Source organism: Panthera tigris, chromosome A3 (genome assembly GCF_018350195.1).
Source record: "Panthera tigris isolate Pti1 chromosome A3, P.tigris_Pti1_mat1.1, whole genome shotgun sequence".
In the NCBI taxonomy this organism is placed as follows: domain Eukaryota; kingdom Metazoa; phylum Chordata; class Mammalia; order Carnivora; family Felidae; genus Panthera; species Panthera tigris.
In genome coordinates, this window is record NC_056662.1 from 65,843,749 (window position 1) to 65,871,681 (window position 27,933).

Here is a 27,933-nt window from a genome sequence, read left to right on the forward strand (position 1 = left end):
GTTGTAGATCCAGAAACTCATTTTAGTCACAAGAAGTGATTGCATGCTAAGCAAATTTACTAAAGACTTAATGTGGAAGACAACATTAATTTCTTAAATTATGTTAAGAAATAATATCAAGCCGTGATTGTTTGATGGCGCACATTGTGACAGTAGGGTTACCTCTACCAAAGGGACGTGAACAGTTGGGTCTGCTGATCAGAGTGTGTTTTCCTGAAGGCTTGGGACAGTGGTACATCCTTCGTGGATCACCTTATTTTTAAGCTTTGTGAAGGTCTCTGTAGCTGTAAGCAGATTTCTTAACTTCCTGAGTCTCAATTTTCTCATCATTAAAACGATAATAGCTAGCTACCTAATAATATCATCGTAGGAACTAAATAAGGTAACCCATGTAAAGTGACCAGCACAGTGCCGAGCTTCTACTTGCCATTCAGTAGTTGTTAAGATGACTTGTTTTCTTCTACTTCTGGATTTGAATCCTGGCAGTTAAGGAGGCACTCTTGATCTTTTCTTGTTCCCTGCAGACATTGCTAGGAACCCTAGTGGGCTGGTATTGTAGAGGTACTAATACTACTTGATGTGTAAGAATATTGTTGTTCTGTGTTGTAAAATTTAACTCACTTTCATGAAGAACTGTGATGAATCTTTGCACAGGTTATGTTTTACTGTGAGATCTAGCCATTTTGATATTTTGAGATGAAGGTACGAATCATTCTTTTAAGGAATTCAGTAGTTTTGCCTTTCCAATTTGGCATTTGTAAAAACGGCTTGATATTTCTTGTAAAACAAAAAAGTGAAGTCCAGATAATAAATTTAACAAGCTATTTTTACTCTAGGTGACAACTTAATAAGGTTAATGTTCTATGGCTCCTGTGTCTAATTTATTATATTTATAGATTGTGATGTTGTAAAGGACCTGATCCAGTTTGCTTTCTTTGAGATGAGCTTACCGAGACCCAGAGAAGCAGACTGAAACTAAGCCAGACAGCTGATGCATCACAGGGGGTTCTTGGGACCGTGAGGTGCCAGTGCAGCTGAGCCCAGGACAGTGAGACCCTTGGTATAAGGGTTTTTGCTCTCTGGAGGAGGCCAGGAGAGCAGCCAGCTCCTTCTTTTGGGTGTCAGCATCCTTTCTTTCACAGGGTTGTGAGAAGGCAGTGTTGAATTCAAGCAATGAGCTTGCCATAGTCCTGAGTTGCAGATATTCTGAGTGTTTCTTCTGGTAGGAGCCCCTGGCCTGCCTCCCTTCCTTGCTTAGCCATATCCAAATCAGAGGTGAATGAGCAAATGTCCTTTTCTGTGTGTGTCAAGCACCACATGTGCTGACCGGGCACTGAAGTGGTTGGGACTTAAGTAGCCAAGGGTTTTTAATGGCAGAGCTGAAGCAGGCCTCTGGACCCCAGCACACTCTTCTCTTCGCTGGATCCCAGTGCCTCCCTACATCAGCTCAATTTATTTTCTCTTCTGAAATACCACTTGACTTATATGGGACACTTATTAAAGAATGTTTTGACATCTATTTAGATGTTCTCTCTAATTGTTCTATATAGTTACTTTCTTATTTATAGTTCCAGTGTCTAATTATCTCAAGGGTGTGCATCATCTCCTCAGCTAAGTCCTTGAGGACCTATGTCGTTTTGATCTCTTTTGTATTACCCTTAGGAATTGAAATATTTTAAGCATTCAATCAATAAGTAAATATTTGTCAATTTTTTAATGGCACCAAACTACCTTTTAACATCCTTTCAGCTCGTGATAGAGTTGGATTTGCTCTTTATAAAGTTCATATCCCCAGAAGATTTTATATGAAAAAGAGTTATCATTTGAAAGCAATTGAGTGCTCCCACAAATAATTTACATTTAATGCTTTAAGAACTAGGAAAAGTCAGGGACCATGAGGTTGCTCACTTATTTAAATAAATGACTTATGGTCATTTAGCTGTGTTTTTGTTTTTAAAAATCACAATCTGAGAAGACCTACTAATTTTTATGGCAGTCATCCAAAAATATATATGATTATAGAGAATAGCTGTCTTGAATTATAATCCTCCACATGTTTTGATAGACTCATTTGCTATGACTTTATTTCTTAGGAAGAAAAAAAAGAAATAGTTCATGCCTTCTTAGGATGGATTATGTGTTGGTGCAATTATGACCAGTCTTGGTACTTGGTTCCAGTCAGCATTCTTACCGCCCACCCTAGACCCCTGCCAGCTTTATTGAGATATAATTGACAAATAAAAATTGTATATATTTACAGTATGCAGTGTGATGATTTAATAAACATAAATTGTGAAATGATTACCATAGTCAAGCTAATTTATACATCCATTGCCTTCAGTAATTACACCCCCCCCCCCTCTTTTTTGGTGAAAACATTCAAGATCTACTCAGAAAATTTCAAGTATATGATATTGACCATAGTCACCATGCCGTATATTTTATCCCCAGAAATTATTCATCATGTAATGGAAAGTTAGTGCCCTTTGACCAACGTCTCTCCATTTCCCCTCACCCCTCAGTGCCTGACAACCACCATTCTACTCTCTGCTTCTGTAATTTAACTTTCATAGATTATGCATATTGGTGAGATCATATAGCACTTGTCTTTCTGTCTGGCTTTTGTCACTTAGCTTTATGTCCTTTAGGCTGGTCCAAGTTGTTGCAAATGGCAGAACTTCCTCCCTTATTTGTGACTGAATAATACTTCATTATATATGTGTCACATTTTCTTCATCCAGTCAGCATTCCTGAAAGTGCATGTTTTTTGTGTCAAATCAGATGAGAAAAAATATGGATAAACCATTGTAAATCTTTGACTGCTATTTGAAAAGACAAGGTACATACCATACTGATAATGCACAATAATATCATTTACATTCCAAGGAGTAAATGAATATCTCATATGAATGTGGAGTCTTCATTCAGACTTCCTTTTGATTTGACATATGCTGTATTTGTTTTATCTCATTTTCTTTTTTACAAGACAGTATTAAACATGTGTTTAGTTGATATTAGGCATTAATAGTCTGTATGGTTGGTTGAGGAGTATAGTTGTTCCTGAGTCTACAATTTATACCTATACTGTATCTTTGTGAGTAATTTTTAAAAATTGAATTCTCCTGCCTCTACATGTTCTGATTGTACTGATGTACACATTCTCAAAACATTTGCTTTTGAGCCTTAATTTGTAAAAAAACTAGAAAGTCCTAAAATAATTTATACTGTGTATTTTTTAGAAGCTTAAAAATTCTTAAATTCACATGCAGTAAAAGTGATTTTGGGAGATGTATAGGTCTATAGGTTTTAATTCATATATAGATCCATGGAACTACCACCACAATCAGGATACAGTATAATGTCATCATCCCCAAACTCCCTCCTGCTAACCGTCTGTATCACACCCTTAATCCCTGACAACGACTTATGTTATGTAAATGAAATTATGTAGTGTATGTAACCTTTCAAGACTGGTTTATTCTGCAGTATCATACTGTCTTAGTTACTATAGCTTTAGAGTAAGTTTTAAAACCTGTTAGTATGATTCACTTAATTTTATTCTTCTTCAAAATTGTTTGGCTATTTTAGTTCCTTTGCTTTTGATTTTAGAATAAATTTGTCTATGGCTACAAAATATATTTGTGGGGCAGTGGTTTGATTAGAACTCTGTTAAGCTATAGATCAAATGGGAAGAATTGACACCTTTAGTATGTTGAACTTCAGTCCATGAAAGTGATGCCTTCCTGTTTATTTAGGTCTTCTTTGATTTCTTTAATAGTGTTGTAATTTTCAGCACATAGCTCTTGTACATGTTTTGTTAGATTTGTACCTCAGTATTTCCAACTTTTTTGGAGCTATTGTAATCGTATTTTTAAATTTCAGCTTCCAATTGTTCGTTGCTAATATGTAGATATATGATATTGTGTTGACCTTGTGTTCTAGGGCTTTGTAATTTTACTTACTCTAGGAGATTTTGTGTAAATTCTTTGAGATTTCTAAGTAGACAGTCATGTTGTGTGCAAATAGGGACTTTTTTCCCCCACCCTACTCTGTGTGCTTTTTTATCCCCTGACTTCTCACACTGGCTAGGACTTCAAGTGCAACGTTTCGATGAGAGTAAATATCAGTGACTTGTTCCCAGTTTTAGGGGGAAAAGTATTCAGTCTTTCACGGTTTTGTATATTAGGTGTAGGTATGTTTTTCCTTCTACTTGATTTGAGTTTATTTTGCTCTTCTTTTTTTATAACTTTTTAAGATAGACACTTAACATTATTGGTTTGAGAATTTTCCTCTTTGCTAATAAAGCATTTAATGCTATAAATTTTCATCGGAACATTGCTTAACTACATTGTACAAATTCTGATGTATTTTTATTTTCTTTCAGTTAAACATATTTTCTAATTTCCCTTGAGACTTCTCTGACCTGTGGATTATTTATAAGTGCATCATTAAATTTCCAAGTTTTTAGAGATTTTTCTGTTATCTTGCTGTTAATGATTTCTAGTGTAATTCATTATGGCCATAGAACATATTTTGTGTTATTTCAGTTCTTTTAAATTTGTCAGATTTGTTTTATGACCCAAGTTATGGTCTATCTTAGTGAACATTCTCTGTGTAGTTGAAAAGAAAATGTTCTCTGGTCTTTTTGGATGGAGTATTCTATAAATGTCAGATCCAATGGGTTGATGGTGTTGTTCAGTTCTATCTCCCTGTTGATTTTTTTGTCTATTAATTGCAGACTACAGAGACAAGAGTGTTGAAGTCTCCAACTATAATTGGAGATTTGTCTATTTCTACTCCTAGTTTTGTCAGTTTTTGCTTCATGTATTTTGAAGTTCTCTTGTTAGGTACATGCACATTCAGGATTATTATATCTTCTTGGTGAATTGACCCTTTTATCATTATATAATGCCCCTTTTTATGTCTGTTAATTTTCTTTGCTTTGAAGTTTACTGTATTTGATATTAATATAGCCACTCCATCTTTCTTTTGATTAGTATGTCCGTGATACACCTTTTTTCATCCTTTTACTTTTAAGCTACCCATATCATCATACTTGAAATATACTTCTTCTAGGTAGCATATAATTGGATCATCTTTTTTAAAAAGGCATTCTGATAATCTGTCTCTTAATTGGTATGTTTAGGTGTTTTATATTTGATATAATTATTTATGTGTTTAGATTTAGTGCTACTATTTTATGATTACTATTTGTTTTCCATCTGTTCTTTTTATTTTTTTTGTTCATCTTTTTCCCTTTCATGCCTTCTTTTGGGTTATTTGAACAGTTTTTAGTATTCCATTTTAACTTCCCTATTGTGTTTTGTTTTGTTTTGTTTTTTTACTGTATCTCACTCTAGTGTTCGTGTGTGTGTGTGTGTGTGTGTGTGTGTGTGTGTGTGGTTGCTCTAGAGGTCATAATATATAATATATAATATAAAGCATACCTCACTTTATTGTACTTCATAGGTACTGCATTTTTTTTTTACAGATTGAAGCTTTGTGAAGCAGCCTTGTATCAAGCAAGTCTACTGGCACCATTTTTCCAATAGCATTTGCTCACATCATGTCTGTGTGTCATATTTTGATAATTCTCACAATGTTTCAAACATTTTAATTATTATTATATTTGTTTGGTAATGTGTTCAGTGACTATGACTCACTGAAAGCTCAGCTGATGGTTAGCATTTTTTGGCAATAAAGTATTTTTTAAATTAAGATATGTACATTTTTTTTAAATGTTCATTCATTTTTGAGAGAGAGAGAGACACAGAGTGTGAGCAGGGGAGAGGCAGAGAGAGAGAGAGGGAGACACAGAAACCAATGCAGGCTCCAGACTCTGAGCTGTTAGCACAGAGCCCGACATGGGGCTCAAACTCACAGACCATGAGATGATGACTTGAGCTGAAGTTGGATGCATAACCAACTGAGCCACCCAGGCACCCCTGTACATTGGTTTTTTTTAGACAAAATGCTGTTGCACACTTAATAGACTATGCATAGTGTAAATATAACTTTTCTATACACTGGAAAGCCAAGAAATTTATTTGAATCCCTTTATTGTAATATTCACTATTGAATTGGTCTGGAACTGAACCCGCAATATCTCTGAGGTAATGTATTTAAGTTTTTATAGTCTACTTAGAATATTTTTACACTTAAGTGGGATGTAGAAATCTTAACACTATATGTGTCTGTTTACCTTCCTCTTTTTTGTTGTGTAATGTCTTATATATTCTATCTACATACATAGAAAACCCAGTCAATGTTATAGTTTTGGCTTTCAATTGCCAAATGTATTTTAAGAATTTCAAGAAGAAAAAAATAGTTTATTATATTTACCCAGATGGTTATCATTTCTTTGTTCTTTCATCATTACTAACGTTCTGTTTTTCCCATGGCATCATTTGCCTTCTGCCATTTAGTGATTCTTTTAGAATAGATCTTCTGGCAATGAATTCTCATAGTTTTACCTTCACTTGAGAGTGTCTTTATTTTGCCTTCATTCCTGAGGAGTATTTTCACTGGATATGGAAATCCTGTGTTGACAGTTCTTTTGTTTCAACCCCTTAACAATGCCATTTCCTTCTGGACTTCGTGGTTTCTGGTGAGAAACTCACATTTATTCAAGTTGCTGTTCCCCTGTACCCTATACGAAATGCATTGCTTTTTTTTTTTTTTTTTCTGGTTATTTTCAATTTTTTTTCTCTATTTTTAGTTTTTATCAATTTGATTATGATGTGTCTAGGCATGCATTTCTTAGGGGTTATTCTCTTTAGGTTCTCTGAGCTTCTCAAATCTGCATATACATTGTGTCTTTTCCCAAGTTGGTAAAGTTTTCAGCTGTGATTTCCTCAGATACTTTTTTGCACCACACTCTTTCACTCTCCTTTTAGGATGCCAGTGACACCATTGTTGGTCCTTTTGGTATCCTAAAGGTCCTTGATGCTCTGTTCCTTTTTTGTTTTATTGTTCAGACTAAATCATTTCTATCAGTCTGTCTTCAAGTTCATTGACTTTCTTTTGTCATCTCCATTTTACTTATTGAACCTATCTAGTGAATTATTTCAGTTATTTTTCAGGTCTAAACTTTCCATTTGATTCTCTTTTTTTGCTGAGACTTTCTGTTCATTTCAAGAGTGTTCACCCTTCTTGGAGCATTTTTATAATAATGCTTTAAAGTCTTTATCAGATAATTCCAACATTTGGTGTCATCTCAGTGTTGATGTCTGTTTATTATCCCATGCAAGCTGGGATTTTCCTATGCAATTTTGGATTGCATTCTATGGTATTATAAGACCCTGAGTCTTGTTTAAATTCTATGGAGACTGTTCATTTTTGTGTTTTGCATGCAGTCATCCCCTTTGGTTTCAGCATGCAGCTTGCAGCCAGCTTTCTGTGGGTTGCGATTTCAGTGTCAGTTTGGTTTTCAAAGCCTGCAGCACATTGCTATTTGGATCTGTCCTATGAGTATACTGCCCATTGGTCAGTTGGAGATAGGCGACTTTCTCTTTCTGTTCAATTCTCAGAGTTTCTGGTTTGTTGTTTAGGATGAGCTCCAAGACATGTTTAGCTCTGGAGTGAGCCCCAGGAGGTCATAACGTTATGGAGTTCCTTTTCTGAGTTTCTCCCATTCATCAATTTCCCTTAGACTTTCTACTTCCCTGGGGGCTCCCATTTTAGTTCTCCAGCCAGAAAACTTTGTCTACTCTGCTGACTTCTTGCAGTTGTGCCCACATCCAGGGACAAGTGGTGGGAACAAAGAGAGAGGGGGAAAGTTGGGAGAGTGGTTTGCAACACCCTCTTGAAACCACAGCTTCTGGGCTTAGGGACTTTACTCAGACTTCTAGGGTACGTATGGGCCCCTTGCTGTTCCTGCCAGTAGAATCCCTTTCCCTGCTCAGCCAGAACTACAGGGCTTCTCCTGGAGCACTGCCTACACTGATGCCACTAATAAGTTTCCCCCAGTCTAGGCAGCAAGATACAAGGCAGGAAAAGTAAACCCATGCTGCTTCTATGGTTCTTTGAATTCTGGTTTTCTTTCCCAGTCTGCCTGCTACCATTTACTTTTCACAGTCTTTAAATAACTACCCCACGCATTGTGTTTAGATTTTATAATCAGATTCAGTAGGAGAGACAGGGTATGGAGTGTTCTCATCCCATCTCAGCCACTACTTGTAGTGTGTACTTTGAAGTATGACATTCATTTATTCAGCCAACATAGGTAGTTATCATTAGAGTCCTCATCATGTGCTCAACACTTTAAATATATTATTTGTTTAATTTTCTGGCAACTCTTTGGCTTTTCAATATGAGAAAATTAAGGGGTAAAAATTTTAAACCAGGTCCAGAGAACACAGATATTAAGTGACAGGCTAGGATTTGAACACAGGTATTTCTGACCCCAAGGTGTGGTCCCAGGACCAATGGCATCAGAATCACTTGAGAAGTTGTTAGAAATGCAGTATCTGTAGCCCCACCTTAGACCTACTAAATCAGAATTCTGAGACTGGGGCCCCGTAATTCGTTTTGATCAGCTTCACTTGTCCGGACTCAAACTAAATTTGAGCAGCCGCTGTCTGTGCTGTAGGATTCACAGGCACTAAGTATGTTTTAGTTTCTTAGCAAAATTTGGAAATAAGCTGAAGAAACTTTTCTCCATTGTTTGAGACTCAGCATATTACTGAGTAAACTAATTTTTTTATTGAAATCACTAACATACAGCTTTAAAATCATACTTGTCTATATTAAGAAAACAGTAGTTGAAATGTAAATACTACAAATTTTAAAGTTTTAAATATGTGTGTACGTGTGTGTGTGTGTGTGTGTGTGTGTATACATATATGTATGTATGTCTGTAAAGAAATCAACTTAGATTTTGATACTGGCTTAGATTAAGTTTGGGTTCAATAAAATGGCCCATATTTGGAGAATAGGTCCTATTTTGTGTAATTTTATTTTATTTTTGGAGAATATTAAATGTATAACTAAGATAAATTTGCATACTCTTATAAGACATTAAAAAATTTTTTCTAATGTTTATTTATTTTTGAGAGAGAGACAGAGCATGAGCAGGGGAAGGGCAGAGAGAGTGGGGGAGACACAGACTCCAAAGTAAGCTCCAGGCTCTGAGCTGTCAGCACAGAGCCCAATATGGGGTTTGAACTCACGAACTGTGAGATCATGACCTGAGACGAAGCTGGACATTTAACCAACTGAGCCACCCAGGTACCCCTTGTAAGACATTTTATATAAATTTACCAATCAGGGGGAAAAATCCATTAGACCACATCTCCAGATTATTTTTTTTAATTAGTCTGTAAGCCACATATACCTTAAAGTATATGTAGATTAGTAGGTATATGTAGATTGGTTATGAAGCATTGTCTTGTGATAAACTTTGGAGTTAGAAACACTGTTTGAATCCCATCTCTCCTCTTACTAATAGGGTGGCAGGGGTTGAGGCAGAGCAGATATTAATTTTCCATTGTAGAAATAGGTTTTATAGTTAGCATTATTAAACTTTTTTTAATGTTTATTTTTTGAGAGAGACTGAGTGTGAGCAGGGGAGGGGCAGAGAGAGAAGAAGACACAGAATCCGAAGCAGGCTCCAGTCTCTGAGCTGTCAGTTGAGCAGGGCCTCAAATTCATGGACTGCGAGATGATGACCTGAGCCAGAGTCAGACGCTTAACCAACTGAGCCACCCAGGCACCCCTATAGTTAGCATTATTCATGTTACATTTTTAGTCTTGTTACTCTGTGGTGTCTACATTAGCAGAGTACTAACATACTTAACAGCTGAATACTAGTTAAGGAATGTTGGTATTAAGGTGAAAAGGGCCCTGCCCTCCAGGAGCTTACTGTCTTTAAACAGGAAAATGGTTGTTATGAAAAAAAGTGGTTGCTATGATAAAGACCTGTAACAGACTGTGGGTATGTTGTGTTGGAGCCAAGCTGGACATTAGAGCCCAGCTCTTAGTATTTGAAATGGTCTGTGGTGGTCTGTATACCACAGAAATCAGCAAATGCTACATACATACAGTCAGTTCTGCGATCATGAGACGTGTGCATTTCTGAAAATCACCAGGCTTAGGGAAAAACGAGACATAACACAAAAACTTCCTCAGTAACACATTAAAATAAAAAAGGTAGGAACCAGATAAAAAGGGCAGCAGAGTTATTACATGTTAAAATGATGAAGAGGAACATAAATATTAACTACGGTGCTTTACCTTGAAAAAAAAAACTTCAAGTCGGCTTGTGGAAGTGAGCGTAGGAAAGGTTGCCTGTTGTGACTTATTGTGAAGCTGTCTAAGTAGGTGTCTGAAACCTGAGGGAAAGGTAACACCAGATGTGCAAAGGGATGGCCCTGACACAGAAGGCTGACAGAGGTAGCTGGGAAATGTTTGAGGTGGGCACGCAGGGCTGGGTGCCACTGGGTACAGTTCTCACTTCATGGCACACAAGCAAATGGGACTGGGGCTGTGCTTGTGTTGTTCCCCAGTGTAACAAGCACCCTGAAACAAATTTGAGTTTTCAAAACAAATGTACGGAGAACTGACAGTATCAGGGCTCTTTTCCCCTTCTGAGCTAGTTTAGCAACACACCAGGGAGCAGGAGCTCTTCAGTCAGCCTGGAGGAGGAGTGATAGAGGGCTTGGCGAAAAGATGGCTATTGAACTTCGACCTGAGGAATGAGTGTAGTGTTTTGCCGGGTATTGTGTGAGTGAGGGGAGGGCATTCCAGACAAGGGGAAGAGCAACCTCAAAAAGCATGGGGATGGAAGCCCAGTGTGTTCAGGAAGCTCACACATAGTTCAGGGTTTAAAGATGGTTAGAACTTGGAAGGAAAAGGAAACACTGTTATTAAAACGTAGTGTCCAAAAGGTAGGGGCCAGATTCTCAGTGGCCCCATCTGCCACTTAAAAACATTTTCATTTTGCCCCTCAAGGGGGTAGAGAACACTGAAACATTTTGAACAGAGAATTTTATTTTCTGAGACTGGTGTATATGGCATTCCCTGGTGACCATACAGAGGGCAGATTGAAGGACGCCCAGGTGGAGTCTGGGATTCTAGTGAGGTGAGCAGGATCCAGGGTGGATCTTGCATGGGCTTGACCCCTTTGAGAATATTACAAAAGCTGTAGATGCTTACTAGGAGGTGTGCCCTTTCTGTGTTCCTAGACATCACTATTACTGTACTCCCATTTCTTGAGTTTAAGGAGTGGGGCCACGAGAGTCTTCTCTATGGTGATGAATGAGTCAGGTGACTTTCTAACCAGTTTCACAACAGCCAGTTTCACTGTTAGCTTTATTTTTCCGATGCTTAAAAATGGCGTGGTGATTCATCATTGGAGAATTTTTTTTTTTTTATTGTAATGTGCATTCATTAAGAAATAGTTACTTGGGTCAAAGATCTCTTTGCCTATTGAGTTCCTATTTTTGCCCCAGTTATTTTATAATATACAATAACCATTGTAAAGGATGGATAAATATCAGGAGAAATTAAGGGGCTAATAAGTGAGGTAACTGCGTCCTTTTAAGCAAAAGTTAGATACAAACAATATGAATTGTAAGTCTAAGTTGAGAAAGCATCTACCTCACTCTTTACAATATTAAACCATTTTTCTTAGTGTTCCTTTGCAAGTGTTTTGATGCCTGTTATCAGGATAGAATACTGATAAAACTCATGATCTGATTGAAGCTACCAAAAACCCTTTCTAAAACTAATTGAAAACAAGAATATCAGGATAAAACATAAAAAATCATGTCCTACAGTTTTCTAGTTAATAAACTCTGTTATCCCACACAGTCTTGTATGATCAGCATTCAGTAAATATTTGTTAAAAGGCTAAAATGCGGTACATAAATATAGGAAGAGCTAAAGACAAAGATAACAGAAACATTGTAAGACCTTTTTTAAAGAATTTTTGGATCTTTGAATCTTTGGAGAATGTAGTAATGTATTAGAGATTCTCAGAGGCCATAGACCCTCTCAGTTGCCCTGATACTTCTATAAGGTAACAGTTGCTGTTTTTAAATTTTTTTGATGAGGCATTAGTGGTGGTTTTTTAAATTATAAAACTAAAAATTCAGGGGCTCCTGGGTGGCTCAGTCAGTTAAGCGGGGGACTTCGGCTCAGGTCATGAACTCATGGTTCGTGGGTTCAAGCCCCACGTCCGGCTCTGTGCTGACAGCTCAGAGGCTGGAGCCTGCTTCAGATTCTGTGTCTCTCTGCCCCTCCCCTGCTCATGCTCTGCCTCTTTCTGTCTCTCAAAAATAAACGTTAAAGAAATTTTTTTTAAAAACTAAAAATTCAGAATAATAATACATGATTACTGCAGAAACAAAAGAATACTACTTGCTTGAATAAAAATTAAAACTCGTAAAAACCTTAAAGAGCACAGGTTATTTTTTCTCCCTTGTTCATATTTATAACTCTTCTTTGTTAGGAAAAGGTATTTGATCATCAAATACCAAATTCCTACTATAGGATTAGTGTTCTTCGGCTCTTACTAACTTATGACAGCCACTTGTGAAAGGAAACCATGGGTATAAGCATATAATAAAAATAAAATTATAATCAGATGCTCATAGTTATAATTCATAGACCTCAGTTTGCTTTAAAAGGAAGGTGGGTATTCTAATCTTTATCTGTGCACACATTGCCAAAATTTACATATGCTCACTGTTTTCTATATTGTCCATTATCCCTCTCCCTTCACTTTCTCAGGAGTCCTAATCTTTTCTTTGTGCCAGATATTTATTCCTTCTAGTCCTCAACATTTGCAGAAGTACTAGTGAGCCTTACTCTTACAGAAATAAGATTTTCTTTTCTTCCCTAACCCCTGTCATCACCATACTTTAATCCATACAGTTTTGATTGTTTTCTGACTGGGCCGTTTGGCTCTTCCAGAATGTGCAGAGGGGCACAGTCAGTTGAGCGTCCGACTCTTGATTTTGGCTCAGGTCATGATCCTAGGCTCATGGGAGCAAGCTCCAGAGCCTGCTTCAGATTCTCTCACTCCTTCTCTCTCTCTCTTAAATAAATAAAATGAAAAAAAAAAAAATTAGAATATGCAGAGAATCATCAATGAAGTCATAGTCATTTAATGTGGCCAAGTACAGGAATAAAAGCACTTTTTTTAGCAGGGCATGTAATACCCTTTAAAGTCTATTTTTCCCAGCTTTAAAGGTTGCTTGTTCTTTTACTCCATTCTACCTGCCCTATACTTCAGCAGTCTTAATCACTCCTCTCCCTTTGGAAAGCTAGACCCTTTCCTGAGTCTCTACCTTTGCATGATCTCTGCTTGAAATGCCTTTCTCCACTTGGTAGGTAACTTCATTCTTCAAAACCTAGCTGAAAGTCACCTTTTTTGTCAGGCCTTTCACTGATCCCCTGCATTAGCTAGGATCAGGTACAACGGCAAGTAATAGAACCTCCAAAATAACAGTGGCCTAAAAACAGGAGAGAATTTCTTTCTCTCCTATCAGAGTTCAGAATTTGCAGTGTAGGGCTAAAATGACTGCTCTTCTCCATAAAGGCTTTAGGGAAGTAATTTCCAGCTCATGGCTCCAAAATCCTTCAGATTCGACCCTTGTCCTCATGGTCCAAAGTGGAGGTATCTGTTTTAAGCAGCCTGACATAGGAAGGAACAAAAAAGGGACTAAGGGCATACAAAGTTTCCTGGGTCCCTCAAACACGTATCTGTTTGCACCTCGTTGGCACAAATGTCTTTATTCTTGGTGGCTTTGTACCAGCTAATTATATTATTATGGAAGAAGGGGAGGACAAGTATAGGGTGCAGCTAGCAGTGTGCCACACTTCCCCAGCTCGAGATAGTTGCTTTGCACTTTGTGTTCCCAGCAGCACTAATTAGAATTAATTAGAATTTAGGTTGCATTGTAATTTGTTTGCCTTCTCCACCAGACTGTGGACTTCTCAGGCTGAGTGTGTTTTTCTTTTTTTCTTTTCTCTCTCTCTTTTTTCATCTCCAGCATCTTACATAAAGTTTAGCACATAGTTCATGCTCATAGAGTATTGAATGAATGGATAAGACAGCAAAATTGTCAGACCTAAGCAGCCAGTGATATTTAAATACCCATGTGAACAAGGAAATTGCTTATGTAGACACTGATTTCTTAGACTTAATTTTTTTTTCCATTTTCTCCCATTACGTGGAGAGGACACTGCCAATGATAAGAGGGTGTGGCTTCTCCTTTTCAGTAATGCCTCTAAATTAACCACACAGGACACAAAGTTACTTAAAAGATTGTATATTCTTCTCTGTGTTTTACTCGTTTTTTTTAAACTATGGCAAAAGACACATAAAAGTTAACCATTTTAGCCATTTTTAGACAGTTCTGCAGCATTAAGTACATTCACATTTTTGTGCAACCATCCCCATCAGCCATCACCAGAACTTTTTTTATCTTCCCTAACTGAAACTCTGTACCCATGAAACACTGACTCCGTATTCTCCTCTCTGTCCAGCCCTGGCAGCCACCACTCCACTCTCTGTCTCTATGAATGTGACCACTCTAGGTACCTCATATAAGTGGGATCATACAATATTGTCCTTTTGTGACTGGCTTATTTCACTTAGCATAATGTTTTCAAGGTTCATCCATGTTGTAGCCTGTGTCAGAATTTCTTTCCCTTTTAAGGCTGAGTATGATCATGTATAGGTACTGCCTTTTATTTATCCTTTCATTTGTCAGTGGATGTTTGGGTTGCTGTGTTACACTGTTTGGGGGAGTTTTTTGTTTTTTTTTACAAATATCCTCAAGAGAGATGCAGTCTTATTCTAATTTCACCACCACTATCCCCAAACACAAACCACATAATTATATACCTTTTTTAAAAGAAATGTAAAAAAAGAAGATGAAAACAATCACTATATTAGGAACACAGCTTTATGGGAAGTAATGTACTCCCCTCTCCCAATCACAGTTTCTGAAGTATAAGCTAAAAAATAAAATTATGAAAAACATCGTGGTGTGAAATCTGGAAAATGGGTACGAGAGTGGAATTAGAAAGAAGCATAAGTGGCTTTTCACAAGAAAAGGTTAGATTTCATTTTAATTAAGAGTCTCCTGCTATATGTTAAAGCCATAGGAGAGTACAACCTGTGAGTCCCTATCATTTTAAAATATAGAGATTTTAGGGGCTCCTGGCTGGCTGTGTCAGAGGGGCATGCAACTCTTGATCTTAGGGTCATGAGTGTGAGCCCCACATTGGGTGTAGAGATAAAATAAATAAACAAAATACAGAGATTTTACTGTCACTGGACCATGAGAAAGAAATTATGGCTGTAGGTTGGTGGTTTGCTTTTATGAAATTCTCTAGCATTGAAGAAGAATAAGAAGGGTGGAGTAAGGAAAATTAGCTCTGTTCCTATCATCTGACCCCCTTTGTTATTAAGTGGAAGTTATCTTAGTGACAAGTATGATTGAATATTTGATTGCCAGTAATATGACTGCTGCCTAGAAAATTCTCGGTTTTGGCCTCTATCCAACTGGTCACATAGTCCAAATAGTATTCTAATACGTTTACTAAAATTCTCAGATCAAGCTTTCAATTAGTTTTCTAAGTAGAGTACAGGTACAGTGGTTGAAGCAGAATCTCAAAACACTTTCCCGTTGCTGCTGATTGTTTGGTCAGTTTGGCAAAATGGTGAATCAGACTTGATTAGCCACCTTACGAGCCAGCAGTTGATTCACTCCGTTGCTTGAGCCAAGACTGAAGAGCCAGAATACAATAGAGTACATTGGTTCTGATACCTTTCTGTCTTTTCCAAAAACATCTGGATATAAATTCCCATCCCTCACCTAGGTATTTTGAGTTACCAAAAGAAGTAGAAGACTTCTTTGTCTTTTGAATCTCACAGTACCATTATAGAGATACAGTTAACATGCCTGCAACAATCTGAGCAGAAGAGAACAAACTGTGATGTTAGCAGTAAACCCTTTTTGAGAAATTAGAGCTTGGTATATAGACATTAAACATTGAATTGAATGGCGAACTACAGAGTAGTGAAGGTGTTTCGGAGGAAAAAGAATTAAGTTGGGATTAAACAGGGCTTAATGATGGATGGCAGCAAGTGAAAGTCGGGTAAAAGATGCTGCATGTGACTGTTGACTGTTCCTGAAAGGGGATGAGTCTAGCAGTGTTAAGAGGCTAGGAAGAGAGGAGAGACTAAGGTGTTGTGGAAGTTTAGGAGTGTGCCAGTAGAAATCTGGACAAGGCTACTGGCAGTGAGAGTCATTCTGGAAAAAGAAACTGGTGAACTAGGTAACATTAAATATAAGGGTGGTAAGTGGAAGAAGAGTAAAATAAAATTTTTCTGAGAAATTCTGTAGAAAATGAGTACTGATATCCCAATTTGGGGAAGAATCTTAAGATAATTTTAGATATAGTGAATATGAAGTACAATTGGGAATAGCCAAATTGAGGCAGACTTTTTAGGCTATTGGGACTGAAAAGTGGGTGGAATGGGTCGTCTGGAAGTGTGCTTCTCATACACATCCAGCTATACTTGACGAGGTAAGAATTGGTCCTAGAAAATACTAATGGTAAAGGCAAGAACACATGTTCTTACAGCTTCTACATATATGTGAAAACTCTTAAAATCAAACAAATTTTTTTCCCATTAGCTTCATTTCAACTAAAGGGACTAAGTTAAATAGTTCATAAATTACACTCAGGAAACTGAAGTTCTTCTCCCACGCTGTTAAATAGGAAAGTGGAATCCAAATTGCTTACATGGCTAATGGGATGCAGAACAGGGGCAAGAACCTAGGTTCTTTCATAAGGAACAGCATCTTAGAATAAATCAGTATTGTGGCAGAATACCATCATGCCACGGAGAGTTATGTACTTAAGTATTATTGTAAGTTATTGAATTAACTCCTTAACGTGTAGTTTAATTTCATAACATTAGAAGTAATCTGCCAGTATGTAATTGAATATTTCATGTTTTTCTTTAGTGGAACATTTTGTTGGATCTGCTGTGCCAAATGTTTATGGCTTTCTCTCTCGGAATGGCTCTTTGTGTATATAGCAAAATATATATAACCATATGGAGTCAAGTAGGAAAAGAAACTTGGCAAAGGAGTGTTTCTCTTACAATTAGATTAGAAATTGTCTTAAGATGTAGCATGTTACACTAATGATAAAGGTAATATAATAAGGGAAACGATAGTCTAGTGTAGAGATGGACTGTTAACTTGAGTTTCACTAAAGATTCCTGAGGTGGTTGTTAGCAGCACTTTGCTAATGCCTACAACAAATACTGCGTTCTGCTTTCTTTGTTCCTTCATGTATGCTGCCTTTTTGCTCTTTGTTTTCCCTTTTTATGGTGAAATATACATATATATTGAACAGTGAATAAAATATAAAGGGTCATTTTAATGACTGATTAAAAAGCACACCACCCAGATTAAGAAGTAGAGCACTGTCCGTGTTCAACCACATACAGTGCCTGCCAGTGCCCCTTCCCGATCAGAGCCCAGCTCTCTCTACCCTATCCCATCTCCCAGAAGTAACATTTCTACTTCGGTGATAATCATTTTTTCCTTCTCTGTAAAGTTTACTGCCTGTGTGTGCATCCCTAAATGATGTAGTGTATTTTTGCCCTTTTGTACACATATGTGCAGGCATATGTATATATGTCAATATGGAGTCTTTTGTGTCTGACTGGTTTTTGTGCCATTCATCCATATGCTATATGTATGATATTTTTATTTCTCTAATCCATTGTACCAATTTTGCTCCACCACATGAATATGCCGTGCAAACCCTGTTTGCAAATCCTGTCTGGGGTGGACAAAGTCTTAGGGATTTGTATCCTGGTTTTCCTACCCACCATGCTTCCTTTCTCTTGCCTTTCTCTGGGCTAAAGCAACCTTCCCTACAATCCCCTGGGGTTGGGATTAGGGTTTAGGTTTTGTTAGTTTACCTTTACCTAAGATTATAGCCCTTCGGGGTCCCAGGTAAATGTGGGAAAGAGTTCCCTTATACTCTCCACCTTTTGAGGCATGTTTACCCTGACAGTCATTCCCCCCACCCTGTGAGGTTTATTTGCTGTGTTCTACCTGCAAATGCCTTCAGGGCCAGAGTGTCTTCAGGGGGGTCCTGTTACCTCTCTGGGGTCCCAGTTGCCCCTTGAATTTTCTGGCAGTTTCCCACCATTTTGTCAGCTTTTTACTTTAAGTTGCTTTTGGGGCTTGGGGTTTTTGGTTGTTGGTGGTGTTTTCTCTTTCTTTCCTCTTTCTTTCTTTCTTTCTTTCTTTCTTTCTTTCTTTCTTTCTTTCTTTCTTTCTTTCTTTCGTATTTAGGGATTTTTAATTGTTTTCAGCAGGAGGTTTGGTCTGAAAAATCCTAGTCTGTCATTACCAGATATGGTATCCTCTTGATCTTGATTTTTTTCCCCCCGCTTAGCCTCCTATTTGCTGTTTTTCCTTCAGCCTCCTTGTTAATGACCTTCACAAACATTCATATATTGAGCATATAATACATACCAAACGTGGCACAAAACAAAGTCCCTGCTTTCTTGAAACTAATGAGGTGGATTCTGGATGGTGGGCAAAGTTGTAGCACTATAAGATAGCATTTTCCAAACTGATAGAATATTAGTGTCCTATCTAATCTTAATAAGGTAGCCATTGTCAAATAAGTCTGGGCACTAATGCCCAGGAAGTTATCTTCTCTCAGAGAGCTCAGTCATTATCTTACTTAAACTGGAAGCTTTATGTATAGAATGCCTTTTGATATTTTATAGCATACTAGTAATCCAAAGAACATGATTTATGAAATTCTAGAGTAGGATTCTGGAGTAGTATTAAACATCTCTATATTATTATGTGTTGTCACAGAGCAGTTTCAGCTCCTGCTTTTCCCAGTCATGTCTAAGGGGAACATTTGCCGGGGAGTAAACCAAGGCAGCTGTGCTCTACATTATAAATGACCTTCTCTTATTTGGCTGTAGGTGGTTGGAATGGTGTGGGTGCCCAAATCAGAGGCACCAGTTATAGGTCAGCCGCTGGCCAGCTGGGTGCACTAGCACAGAGAGTTTTGTCCAGATGGGAACCAGCCCAACCAGTCAGGTTCCCACAGATCTCATTGGCTGGTTAAAAAAATCTAACTCTTTGGGGCGCCTGGGTGACTCAGTCGGTTAAGTGTCCAACTTCAGCTCAGGTCATGATCTCGCAGTTTGTGAGTTGGAGCCCCGCATCAGGCTCTGTGCTGACAGCTCAGAGCCTGGAGCCTGCTTCAGATTCTGTGTCTCCCTCTCTCTCTGCCCCTCCCCTGCTCGCTCTCTCTATCTCAAAAATAAATAAACATTAAAAAAATTTTTTTTAATCTAACTTTTAATTTTCTGTCTGGATGTACTCGGGGTAGACAAGTAGAAGGGAGTGGTGGTTGCTGTAAGGAGACACACGATGATGTTGGATCACAGAACGTAGAAAAAGTCAAAGATTTTGCAGTTAAGCAGTGGAAAGAAGCAGAATTTGAGAAGGAGATAGGAGGGACCTGTAATGCACCAAGAATTAGCAAAAGGTATGACAAAGTGGTGGCCGTGGGGTTAAAAAAAATTTAGACTGTAGGAGCAGAGAGACCAGCTGGTGGCTGGAGGCAAATCAGATACCAAAAGCTGACACCCAGGGAGTTGCTGAGTCACCACAATAGCAGGGGCACTAGAATGAGGACTCATCAACTCCTTCTGCTCCATCCCCTAGGGCAGCCTTGGGACCAGACCAGGTTCTCAGGTCCAGTGTCCTTGAGACCTACCCCCACTTGTGTTACTGGTTTTGTTGTTGGATTTCTGTGAGAATTCTTATTACTTCCCTTTTCCTCACATTCATACTTAGAACCAGTCCTTGGCCCCCACCATGCACAATGACATTTGCCAACCTAAGTGAATGTCCGTACTCTGCAGCCAGAAGAGACTGATACAGAAGAGTTGAATTCATATCAGAGTGCTACTTTTTTGATTAACAACTTGAGAATGTTTTCATGGCAATGGAATACACACCATTGCTACCACTGCTTATTCCCTTCTCCTTTTGATTACATTTTAGAAACTTGTCTTTTGACCTCAGCTGTGTCAAAAGTGGTATTGTTGGATGGCATCGCATAATCTACTTCTGTTGGTTGTCCTATACATAGTATCTCCATGTACCAAAAAATGCACATTACTTATTATTGGTACTCTTTTAGAAAGGGTTTTTTTTCCCCCCAATCCAGTGTTACTTAGTACTGTTTGAGAAAATCAGGCTGGCTTTGTGGAGATCTCTCTCTGTATTATTCCTTTCCCCATTGATTTGGTTCACCGACCTCTCTCACCCCCCGTCTTTGTGTGACTTTTTCCTTCCTCATTGTCCCCCCACCTTTTCTTAAAAAGTGTTTTTTTAATACTTCATTGTTTATTTCTTATGTGTTTTACACAAAATTCTGGGTTTATAATATGAAATTAGTTTGGTCTTTTTCAAGATTTGCTTCCTTTTTCAATAGCATTTTTTTTTCCAACTAGGAAATGAATACATTTGAATGTAATGTTTTCGAAAATACAGAAAAGGAAAAAAATGAAATTATAATAAAAAAACCCACCCAAGATAACCCCATTAGTATTTCCTATGCATAATCTCTTTAGTAAATATATGTTTATATGTATATGTGTATGTTGAGGTAAATTTAGATGTACTGTTTTATGTCCATATTCGTTTAATATCATGAAGATTTCCAAAATTTTAAAAACTCCTGAGACATGGTTTTTAATGTCTTTTTGTTATTCCAGCATATGAAAGTAGCACAAGTTATTTAACAAATTCTCTATTAACTAAACAATACAGTTATTGCCAAATTTTTGCTAAAATAATGTTATGAGGCCTATCTTTTGTATGTAAATCTATGTCCTTACCTGACTATTTTCTTGGAATAAGTTTCTAATTGTGAAACCAATGGTCTAAAGGTATAGTATGTCATTTGTCCTTTAATTTCGTTTGTGGGGTTTTTTTTGGTTAACCAAAGTTTAAAATTTTATATCATTAAGTATTTGGATTTCCTTTTGGTTTCTTTCTTCAGCATTTTGTTTAAATAGGCTTTCCCATCTCTTCTTTGAGAGGTCATATGGTTCCTTCTATTTACTTCATTAAAATTCTCACCCATTCCTTTTATAGGAACATTTGAGATGACTAAATTATAGACCCAGAAGCACAGTTTTCAAGTTTCAGAAAATTTGACTGTTAGCTGTATTTTTATTCCCATTTACTTCCAAACAGAAGGAAAAAAGATGATTAATAATAAACCTATGGTTGAACATTTAGTATAATGATAGTTGATCTAGCCTTATGTACGGGAGTAGAAGGAGGATCTCCAAGTCAATCACAAACTTATAAACTAAGGTCTTTCGTGTGGGTTTCCTGTTGATAATAGCAGAAGAGAGGAGGAACAGTGTAAGTTTTGTTTTTCGTTGTCTGCTTAAAGGAAGCATATTGATTTTTTTTTGAGAGAGAGAAGTCTTGGCAGTAAAGTCAAAGAGGAGTTTTTTTGTGTGGCTCTTTATATGACAGATACCATTTTTTAGAATATGGAATAATACAGGCCATTTATTTTATAAATTCTTTTTAAGTTTATTTCTCTTTTTTTAGTAATCTCTACACCCAGCGTGGGACTCCAACTCATAACCCGAAGTCAAGAGTCACATGCTTTTCTGACTGAGCCAGCCAGATGCCCCATTTTATAAATTTTTAATAAAAGTTGAGGGTGTAATATTAAGTTGTAATTCCAGTAAAGTATATCTGTAGGAAGTCAAAATAATGCAGACCACATATTGAAGTAATTTGATTAGGTACAGAGCATAGAAAATCTTTGTGGATGGTTTGATATTCCTTAAACTAGGTGTTTGAACATAATAATCAAGATTTCTAAAAATCAGATTTTGACACATATATTTGTGATTTCTAGTTAGAAATAGAAATTGTGGAGTGGTTCATTCACATTAGATCCAAGTATTTAACTGGAAAATTTGACATAGGGGAAAATTAGAGTATTATTATTTGACAGGGTGGAGAATATGAGAATTAACTGTACTTGAAACTGCTTGATTCATCTTTGAAACTATTTAAATTTATTTTTCTCTATTTGTAAAAAGAACCCCCATTTTAAGCTATATTTATGGGAAGTAAATATTCCCTTAACTCTGTAGGAAGGTTTTTTTGGGGGGAGACGGGAGATGGGGGGAGTTTGTATTGACAGAACAGTATGGCTTTTATTAGGTATTTTTGCAGCTAGCACTGACTTGTAGTGTTTGAGCATTAAATCAGCACTTGACTGAAACATGACTAGCTGTGGGTAATGAGACTATTTAGACAGCTCTGTACGTTGGGTGTTAGGATTACACTTTAATTGGACAATAGTGTGATCAGGAATCAGAACTGTAACTGCTGTGCTGCTGCTAGATCTTAAATAATGTTACTCTCTTTGTGGAATGCTATGCTTTTTTTTTTTTTTAATTCTAACATTAAAAAAAAAAATCAATAGCCCTTTGAGGTTAGTTAATTCAGTTGCTTGTGGAAGAAAGACTACCTGGGTTGGCTAGAGACAGAGGGTTGCTTATCCTCTTCAACATCTCCCATGAAAGACTCCTCACAGATCTCTTCTGGTTGTTTATTTACATTTTTAACTATTTGCAATATTAATTTTTTTCCTAAGAGTTTCGAAGGAATTCTCCTTTTTAGAGAGAGATTCCTTATACACATAAAAACAACCATTTGGTCACGTTTTTTCTCCAAGTGTTATAATTTCAGGTATGTTAGTTACCTTTGTCTTCCTAAGTTATGATACTGAGAACTATTGTTTGTTGCTCCTTTGGTGCATAGTCCTTAAAGTATGGAGGAAGTAACTAGATATAGAGTACCTAGACTTTGTTCTTAACTGCTTAAAATCCTGGAATCAATACTATGGAAGATGTTCAGAGGGCAGGGAGTGGAGGAAGATAGGCTAGGTAGCTGTTACAACTCAGACGTGCAAATGATGCTGAAGCCTGAACCTGGAAGAGGGGCAGTGAGATAGAACAGACAGACCTGTCACGGCTATGGGCTGGACTGTAGACCACATTCTTACGGTTCATTGCTCCCTAGGGAAGCACGAAGACAGTGGTAACTCTAGCATATTTTCCCCTTTCCATTTTAATCTCATCCTCTGGAGCATATAGAAGTTAGGACTTTGGTTAAAGGAATTATTTAACAGAAATATCAGTCTGTTTTCTTGCCCTTTAAGGTCATTTTCTTTGTTGCAAGTCATTTAATTTCTGTTTCCACTGTTTGTTGTTAGTATATAGATATATTTGTACTTAGCATATAGATAATATGATTTGATTTGTGTGTTTATCTTGTATCCTGTGACCCTGCTGGAAGGACCATCCTTCCTCCCTTCCTTCTTTGCTTCCTTCCTTCCTTCCTTCCTTAAGATTCCTTAGGTTTTCTATATGGACAATCATGTCATCTGAGAATGGACAGTTTTATTTCTTCCTTTCCAATTAGTATGCATTTATTTCTTCTTCTAGCCATATTGTGCTGGCTGTCGCTTTTCTTTTCACCCTAAGCTCTTGCTCTGGCCACCAGTGATTAGAAATCACAGTTGTTAGAGTGACTTCTGCCTGGAATGCTTGTCTGGGTTGGTGCTTTCCTGTGCAAAGATTTTTAATTACTGACTCAAAGTCTTTAAGGGTTATGGGCTATTGATTTTTTAATTTCTTCTTGAGTCAGCTTAGGAAATTTATATTTTTTCAAAGAATCTAGCCATTTCTTCTTTTTAAACTTATTGGCTTAAAGTTTTTCATAATGGCCTTTTACCCCATAAATCTTTATTTTATATCTCTGTTTGTTCCCCTTATGTCTTACAGTATTCATCCCTGTAGTTTGTGACCCTAGACTATTGTGCTTTCTAAGGGTTTTGGTCTTCTCTTGATTGGTCAGTGTGTGGGCACACTAACCCCGGGCCCCGTTTCTAACTTGGAGTTTCTAACTGCTATATACTTGGTAAACAGAGAATAAAGTTTGTTTAAAATGCGGGTCAGCTTAGAGTAAATATGTATCAAGCAAGTATTCTCATCTGAGAATGTGAACTTTCAGTATAATGTCTTCCACATGCAGTATCAGTAAATGTTAAAATGAGTATATTTTTAATCATCTTTTCAGCTTATTTGTTTCTCAGCTTTTGATAGATAAGGTTTTATTTCTGTTCTTTTAGCAAGTTAAAGATTTTTTAATTGTCCTCTTTTTTTTAAATAAAATTGTATGTTGTGTGGTAATAGATAACACAAAACTGGGGTGTATTACTTGGAGTTCCTAGTCTGTAATTTTGGTCAAAGTGTTCTTCCTGATATTAGTTTTCGTAAGTGTTTAAATGGTATCCTTATTTGCCTTTACTTCTTCCAAGATCCCTCCCAAATATTCTAAAGAATAGACTGATTTCAAGATGTTTAAATTTTCTTCTTTCTTAAGCTGGTAGAGAATCTAGATCAAAAAAGGAAAGTTGTCCTAATTATGTTTGTTTTCTTTCTTAGATTCATTACAAGCTATCAAATTATTTGAAGACCCTTAGTTTTCTTCAGGCCTAAAATTTGGCATAGAAGAGAGTAGTGCCCTTTAGTTTATACGAGGAGGATACATGTATTCTCAGTAGTTTTAGACAAAAAGTAAAAGGGTAAAAGGAAAGTATTGTTATTAAAAAAAATCATCTTATTTTAGTCCTTAGAGTCTTTCTTTTTCTTGTGATACTAAACTGCTGGGGTTATAAAATGGTTACCCTTCCTGGAGAAGGAAATGGTCCAGATTACAGTTACTCATTTACCATTAGTAACTGAATATTCTTTGTGAATTATTAGCACCATCACAAGGAGCTCATTGTTAAGCACTTTCCCAAATCAGAGATTCTTTTCTGGATTAAGACTAGCCAGCCTAGTAACTTGCTCTGCCAAATTCTTCAGCAGAGAGTTGTTTTGCTTTGTTGGTGTTTGTTTGTTTGTAGCTGCCTTTTGGTGTTAAGGGAGATGGGGGGACAGGGGTGTTGATGTCACGTGTCTGTATGCATGTAGAGGCAGTATCTACAGTACTAATCACACACTGTCACAGCGCTTAGGGAAGGTGCCTGATTTGCCTAACTGAAGCAGCCTCCCTTGAGGCAAGAGGTGAAGGAAAGACTAACTCACCAATTACCTCTCCATAGACATAAAACAGCTTTGCTTTATGCTACTGTCACCAACATGTACCTTCTCCTGCTTTGGAGTGGTTGTAAAACAAAAGCTACCATTTTTGAGCCCCTGTGATCTACTCAGCTGTACTTACCTTGTATCATGTTATCCTCTTAAAAACCCTTGTAAGAGAGGGCTAATTGTTCCTATTTTTAGATGGAAAGGCTGAGAGTTAGATTTCACACAGCTAGCAGAGTGCTTGAATTTGATTTTCGGGCTCTCTGAAGCTAAAGCATATGTTCGTTGTGTTCCACCACGGTCTGCCAGTAATGCTGGCCAGATAAGAAACGTTTCAGTGAATGGTATATTTGTTAGCTTATTACATAAGATACTTTATCCATGAAAAATGAAGTGTAACTTATTAGGATTTTATGCTCCTCTAGTATGCAGTGTCTATATGGTAATATTGTGGCACTGTTTTTATAGATTAACAAGGAATATTAGAGCAAAAAATAAATGAATGAGGACTATGTTTCTGGGCCTTGCCCAGTACTGTGCAGATTAACTATGTTCAGTTTAGGCTGTAGATGAACTATAGCTTCAACTGCTTTGGAACATTGAAATCCCTGTAGTGTTTCCCAGGAAATAATACAGAAGTTGAAATGGTTAATAGAATTTACAGTCTGACAGATACTGTACATTGACAGATACTGACATTTTGCCATGACCCAGAACTGAATGGGAGAATTATTTAAAAGTTAAAACTTTATGCTAGATAGTACTGGTAGCATTTTTGAAGCCTCCTGTCTTTTGAGTGTCTCACATGTGAAAGGCTTTAATAGATGTGGTTTCTGATCCTCATATCCAACCCAGGAGGTAGGTGTTGTTATCCTCATTTTACCAAGAGGGACATTTAAGTTCAGAAATTCATCCAAGTATGAATACATCCAAGTTTGCAGCATTCTAAAGTGGTAAAGCTGGACTTGAACCTTGTATCCTGCTCCACTTCCTCATAGACTGTCTCATGCCTGTGCCCTTTACATTATGCTGCTGGAAGCAAAGGGCAGGCAGCATCTCTGCAACTGATTTGGGTTTAAGAATGGAATTTTGATGGCCTGCAGCACCCTCCTACACACTGGAAGTTAGAATTGTGTGAGTAAAATTTGAGAAACGGAGATACAAATTTTATTTACTTGTTTTTTTATTAGAAATAGCCCTTCAAGGCTCCTGGGTGGCTCAGTTGGTTAAGCGTCCGACTTCAGCTCAGGTCATGATGTCACAGTTCATGAGTTTGAGCCCTGCGTCGGGCTCTGTGCTGACAGCTCAGAGCCTGGAGCCTGCTTCAGTTTCTGTGTCTGCCTCTCTCTGCCCCTCCCCTGCTTGTGCTCTGTCTCTCACTCTTAAAAATAAACATTGAAAAAATTAAAAAAAAAAAAAAAAAAGAAAGAAATAGCCCTTCAGTTATCTTTTTGAAGAAAGTATTAATGTAGTCTGACACTGTGACTTGACTCTTAATTTGATGTCCCCTTTTTCTTCTTTTTTTAAATGGGCTACTGTAGGGGCGCCTGGGTGGCTCAGTCAGTTAAGCCTCCGACTTCGGCTCAGGTCATGATCTCGCGGTCCGTGAGTTCGAGCCCCGCGTAGGGCTCTGTGCTGACAGCTCAGAGCCTGGAGCCTGTTTCGGATTCTGTGTCTCCCTCTCTCTGACCCTCCCCCATTCATGCTCTGTCTCTCTCTGTCTCAAAAATAAATAAACGTTAAAAAATATATATATTTTTTAAAAAATTTTAAAAAAAATGGGCTACTGTATTTCTCTTAATATGCAGGAAGAAATGTAAGAATTTCTTAAATTTCATCTCTTGAAATTAGGCATGTGGTTTCAAACACATTCTTAACTGACTGTTGCTAGTATTCTAGAAAAGTAGAACCTATTTACATAGATCCATTAGTTTGAATAATGTCAGAACATTTCTGAGTGGCACACAAGCCTATACAAAGGGTTAGGACTTTCATAGTAGATAGGCATACATATTTCTTTTGTAAATGAAGAAGTTATACAAATAATGAAACAATGGCAAAAGAAACATGTGAACTACAAAAAATATATAGTTTTCTTATATAAAACATCAGTTTTCTTGTTACTTCCATTTTACCCCACCACCACATTTGTACCATGAAGCCTGGGGAGAAACATGGATGCTTTAGAACATGTAAAACATTCACAGTAAGCCTGTGAATACACCTTTTACTCAGCATTCTTTTGGTCAGATTATTGTTTCACTCATTACAATTAAAATGGAACAAGCGGTAGTTTTCTTTTCAGTATGTATGTGTTAGCTTTGTCAACTTTTTTTAAAAAATATTTTTAATGTTTATTTTTGAGAGAGAGAGAGGAAGGGAGGGAGCAAGGAGGGGCAAAGAGAGAGGGAGACACAGAATCTGAAACAGGCTCCAGGCTCTGAGCTGTCAGCACAGAGCCCAACGTGGGGCTCGAACTCACGAACTGTGAAATCATGACCCAAGCCGAAGTCGGAGGCTTAACCCACTGAGCCACCCAGGTGCCCCCATAGCTTTGTCAACTTTTAATATCAGTTCCACCCTTGTTCTGTAATAGTTGAAGAAATATAGAAATGATATATTCCTATAGGTTTTAAAGAGCTTTGTCATGACACTACCTGGATTTAGAGTTGTTAGTGTACAGTTCTAAGCTGTATTCAAGAAGAGCTAGAAAACCTGAA

At 37.4% G+C, this 27,933-nt stretch overlaps 1 protein-coding gene across 3 annotated transcripts in view; it reads left to right on the forward strand.

The window, feature by feature from the left end:
* Positions 1–27,933, forward strand: part of SOCS5 (suppressor of cytokine signaling 5) — a 63,519-nt gene that overhangs the window by 22,171 nt on the left and 13,415 nt on the right. The window contains exon 1 of one of the 3 annotated variants that reach the window (XM_042981325.1): positions 26,247–26,347. The exons of the other annotated variants lie outside the window; for them this stretch is intronic. The gene's annotated coding sequence lies outside the window, so the exon portion shown is untranslated. Of the gene's footprint in view, positions 1–26,246; positions 26,348–27,933 lie in introns of those variants that run through there. 3 annotated transcript variants of the gene reach the window in all.